The sequence below is a fragment of the Sinocyclocheilus rhinocerous genome, unplaced genomic scaffold, assembly GCF_001515625.1.
Source record: "Sinocyclocheilus rhinocerous isolate Xijiao unplaced genomic scaffold, SAMN03320098_v1.1 scaffold1090, whole genome shotgun sequence".
Lineage (NCBI taxonomy): Eukaryota > Metazoa > Chordata > Actinopteri > Cypriniformes > Cyprinidae > Sinocyclocheilus > Sinocyclocheilus rhinocerous.
Window position 1 is genome coordinate 217,234 of NW_015665008.1, and position 6,013 is coordinate 223,246.

The following is a 6,013-nucleotide window of genomic DNA, read 5'->3' on the forward strand; positions in this document are numbered from 1 at the left end:
TTTATTTAAAATATTCACAAACTTGCATACCATGTCATGAACAATCTGATATTCCGATTCACAAATATGTGTAAATGAGTGTGTTTTGTCATTTAAAAACCTTTATAAATTATCTTGATCGTGATCTGTAATGTGAGATGGGCGCCGCCATATTTGTTCACGCCACAGTTCAGAGAGTCCTGTCAGTCGGATTTACAGCACGTGAATTCATTAATTTCTCCCGAAATACAAGTAAGTGGCCGGTAAGGTTGAAGAATAGAGGGAACTTTATAGTTACTTACACACCATGTGTATCTGATATGAATAAACCACACCGGCAAATTACATTTGAATTGAATTGTTATTGTTGCTTCATGTGTGTATTTTACAAACTGTAAATATATTGTTTTACTAGTACTTATGTGTATTTAAATGTCTGAAACCTAAAATATGCATTATGTGGTTAAGAAAACTGCATAGTTGTGATAATATGACAAGCCCAGTGCACTTCACTTAATGCACTTCAGCAGAATTTTGCACTAATTGGAGACGAGCGACAGAGGACTTGGACATACCATAATAAAGAGAGTTGCAGTAGTCCAGGCGAGGCGTAAGCGCGTGGATTGCAATCTCTAAGGTTTTCTCAGAGAGAAAATGTTTAATCTTGGAGAGAAGATGTAACAAAAAACAAGAGCCAATCACCACATTTATTTGTTTGTCGAATTTGAGGCTACAATCCCAAAACACACCTAAATTCTTAACGCAGGATGAAGTAAAGAGAGCAAGGTAGTTCAGATCAATACTTCTACTCCCAGAGTTTTCATGGGGACCAAAGACTATAACCTCGGTTTTTAATTCATTCAGAAATAGAAAGTTTGAGAAAAGTTTTCACTTCATCTAGGCAAGCAAAAAGAGATGACCGTGGAATATCTGGCCACGATTAAATTTTACGAACTGAAATCTTACAAAGGTGGACTCCTACGCCTGAATTCACTGAGCTTTAACCACTCGCTAGAACAGCCTGTTGTCCCAGCATGCTTCAAAACAGCCACCATCACCCCATTCCAAAGAAATCATCAATAACCTGCTTTTATGACTACTACCCTGTGGCACTCACACCAATCGCCATGAAGTGCTTCAAGCGGCTAGTCATGACTCACATCAAGACCATCATCCCACCCACACTGGACCTTTTACAGTTTGCTTACAAGCACAACTGCCATATCATGTGTCTTCAACCTTGCCCTGTCAGACACAAAGACAGAGTCAGAATGCTGTTCAATGACTTCTGCTCAGCATTCAACACCATTATACCACAGACACTCAGCCGTAAACTCTTCATGCTTGGACTTCACTCTGAAACTGGATCCTGGACGGTCATACACTGAAGCAGTTCCGGCGGATGACGCAGCACGTACGCGCGTGCCTCTGAGATATGCTAGTCTCCCGAGTTTGTTTATAGGAGCAAAGGAAGCAAAGTGTTTTTTACTTTAGCAAAGGAAAACCAGTCTCCTCTTGGTTTATATCAAAATCCTCCGACATTTTTCTTTGCAAATCCTCGGTTTGTACTTCTAATTCATGACCGGAGTTTTGTTTTGTTCTCTCTCCGCATTCGACGTGCACACCGACGTGCTGCGTCATCCGCCGGAACTGCTTCAGTGTATGACAGTCAGCGGAAGTGAGAGAAAAGTGTTTATTACGTTTGAAATATGGATATTTTTCTTACAAAAACACATGGATTCGCTACAGGGGGCCTTTATTCACCCCCCGGAGCCGTCTGCGGCACGTTTTATTATGAATGCGCAAGCTTTATTTGACGACTTGTGGACTGTTCAACTGCAACACCCACTGACTGCAATGATAGAGCTTGGAATAGCCAGGACAATTTTTTATATAACTCCGACTGGATTCGTCTGAAAGAAGAAAGTCATATACACCTAGGATGCCTCGAGGGTGAGTAAAACACAAGCTAATTTTCATTTTTGGGTGAACTAACCCTTTAATATACATGCATACTGAAACAGGAATTCAGAGTCAGAGGACCAGATACCTAGATGAGCAGCCAAATGGATAGGCTGCCTGTCCTTTATGTCCCTGGCACTCGAGTTGGCCCCTTTATTTAGGAGGTCACTGTCTAAGAACATTATTAATTTGTTTTCATTCATTTTTTTTTTTCTTTCTTAACATGCACACCTCACCTATAATGTTTAAGGAATATAGTGTTTTGGATAAATCCTCTATGAAATGTCCCAAACCTCTGCATGCCCACTGTGGACTGCGTGATGTAAAGCGGTTCTCCCGAAGCGATCTGCTGCATTCAGACTGCTCATGTAAGGAATCAGAATATTGTTACATAACTTCCCATCTAGGGCTGGGGAGTCAGTAACAAAAAAAAGATAAAGAAAAACATCCAAAGAAAAAAAAGAACCTTGGAGAAAGAACCAGGGCAATCCAACCTCCTGACCCAGAGTCAACACAAATTCAAATTAATCTCTTTTAATTGGAAAAGATAAGAAAAAGGTAAACAGAAACAATAAATCTCAAAAGGAAGTATTAACGAACATATAGGGAACAAAGACTTCAGGGGAGAGCTAGGCCAAAACAACAAACAAAACCAAACTAACTAACCCAAGGATATTTATAAATTACCTAGAGAAAGATAATCCAAAAATAAAATACACAAAAACTTCCCTCTCTTCCTGTCTGCCCATAACCAGGAGAAAACAAGAATTACAAACGAAAATGGCACCCTCCCCCTACATTCCCTTAAATCAAAAAGAACATAAGAACACTAACAAACATAGTTAACGTTAAACAAAAATAGTCAAATGGTTTTAAACAACTTCAGTTCTCTTTCTGCTCAAGAACACAAAGTCCTGAGTTCACTTACTCAGAACTAAATTAACCAAAAGCAAACAAATGAATCTGGGCCACCAGGAGGAAGAGTAGCCCTGGCGGAAAGAAGTCTCTCTCTCCTTTCTTCTAATAATATCCGCTTCACTCATCAGCTCATCACACTCGGGACAGTGCATCAGCAACTACGTTGTCTGAACCCTTCCGATGTTTAATTTCAAGGTTGTACTCCTGCAAAACGAGAGACCACCGCATCAAACGCTGGTTTGAGTTAGACATTTGTGACAAAAACACTAGTGGATTGTGATCGGTGTACACTTTAATCGGGCTACAATGGCCTCCCAAATACACTTCAAAGTGTCGCAACGCCAGTAGCATGGCCAGCGCCTCCTTCTCAATAGTGCTGTAATTGCGCTGACACTTAGAAAATTTCTTAGAAAAATAACACACAGGATGCTCAACCCCCGAGTCATCCTCTTGCATCAACCCAGTTATAATTAGTCATAAATATTTCCCTTTTGAGCTGATTTACTACAAAGTGTTAAAGACAAAATATTCTACAATGAATGTTTACATTAAAATGAACTTCAATCACAACTTATACACTTGGAATAATTACTTTTTTTTAATGAAGAAGTCTCTTATACTCACCAAGGCTATATTCATTTGATCAAATGCAGTAAAAGAGTAGTATTGTGAAATACTATTACAATTTAAAAGAGACATTTTCTGTTGATGCGATGACAAAGCTAAATTTTCAGCAGGCATTACTCCAGTCTTCAGTGTCATGTGATTCCTCAGAAATCTTGCTAATATGCTGATTTGCCATGACATTTACAGTATAATGTTACAAAATATATAATGAAATGCTATTCATTGAACTTTCTATTCTTCAAAAAAAACTAAAAAATATTAAGCAGCAAAAACGGTTTTCAACACTTGTAATAATAAGAACTATTATATTTAGTTGAGCACCAAAAATAACTGATAATCACTGAACATCAAATCAGCATATTAGAATGATTTCTGAAGCATCATGTGAGTAATGGCTGCTAAAAATTCAGCTTTACAGTAAAAAATTGACTGGTATAGTGTAAATTCTGAAATAAACCACAACTGGATGATTGTCTTGAGTCGTATGTCTTTTTATACAGGTGCAAGTGTAACAGAGTAGGTGCTGTGCAGGTAAACCTCACACAAGGACACATTCATAAACCTTAACGGCAAATTTGGCACAATTCGGAATAACAAAAAAAAATAGAGCTGGATAATTAAACTAAAATTACTATATAGACTATTTATATAGACTAGGCCTACTGTCTTGTCTGTGACTGTGTCGAATTTCAAGTCTCCGCGTGAGAGAGCACCGCAGACAGGCAAGAATCTCCACAGCGCACACCGTTATATAAATTATAATAATGTTAATAGACAAAAATACACTTGGAATAATTACTTTTTTTTAATGAAGAAGTCTCTTATACTCACCAAGGCTATATTCATTTGATCAAATGCAGTAAAAGAGTAGTATTGTGAAATACTATTACAATTTAAAAGAGACATTTTCTGTTGATGCGATGACAAAGCTAAATTTTCAGCAGGCATTACTCCAGTCTTCAGTGTCATGTGATTCCTCAGAAATCTTGCTAATATGCTGATTTGCCATGACATTTACAGTATAATGTTACAAAATATATAATGAAATGCTATTCATTGAACTTTCTATTCTTCAAAAAAAACTAAAAAATATTAAGCAGCAAAAACGGTTTTCAACACTTGTAATAATAAGAACCATTATATTTAATTGAGCACCAAAAATAACTGATAATCACTGAACATCAAATCAACATATTAGAATGATTTCTGAAGCATCGTGTGAGTAATGGCTGCTAAAAATTCAGCTTTACAGTAAAAAATTGACTGGTATAGTGTAAATTCTGAAATAAACCACAACTGGATGATTGTCTTGAGTCGTATGTCTTTTTATACAGGTGCAAGTGTAACAGAGTAGGTGCTGTGCAGGTAAACCTCACACAAGGACACACACTCCACTAACACTCATGCTGGCCAGTCATGTCTGTTCATGTCTGTAACTGTTAGTCTATATTAAAACCTCTCATTATGTAAGATTTGGCAGACCCTGAAATTCCTGATCTCACCTGAACTGATGAGGAGGTCCATGATATAAACACCACCAACATAAGATGCAGCATGCAATGCAGTGCAGCTCTCTTGGTCCTGCAACAACAAATGACTGTACCTTACGTTGTAATTTCATTTTAATAAACAGTATTCCATAATCCATAATTCCATGGATTTTTAGTAAAGGAATTTTTAAGAACCAAAAAAAAAATTCTTCAAATAAGACAAAACTGCATACCAATTCATTGACTTCTTCATTTTGCTCCAACAAAAACTCCATTTCAGCATTCTGGCTAAATACTGCCTGGACCAGGAGTGACTAAAGGCGGGCGTACACAGTGCGATTCTGAAGGAACAAAGAGTGAAAAATTTAAGGGGGTCTGAATACTTTCCGTACCCACTGTATATAAAAAATTGAAGAAAATATTAAAGATATTAATTAAAAGCCTCAAATAGAGTTTTTTTCCTATATGCTAACATCAGTGTAATATAAATTTAGCAAATGTATTAGGTAAAGGTTTTGCTCACTGAAATGCAATGTGTTATTAATTACCTATTTTTCTGTAGACGAATGACAAGACAGGCTTCAAAGAGATGCTGAGGGTGACTGTAGATGACTTTTATGAATTACTGTCTATGGTTGAGCCTTTAATCACTAAAACCAACACTGTTATGAGGAGGAGCATCAGTGCCCAAGACAGACTGTCAGTGACACTGAGATTCCTGGCAACAGGCAAGTCATGACAGACAAAAACAAAGAATAAAAAAAAAAAATCATAATTATTACACTACATGTTTTATTACATTTCTCTCCATTTTTAATTTCTATCAATTTGTGTATGATAACAAAAAATATGTATAAAAACATCCCTTGATTAACAAAACATGATCTCATGTTTTAATTGTAGGAGAGTCATTTAAATCACTCGGATTTCAGTATCGAATGGGAAGTACAACCATTGGAAAAATTGTGGAAGAAACATGCGAAGCTCTTCACCAAACTATGAAGGATTTTTTTGCAGGTGCAGTCACATGTAAAAAC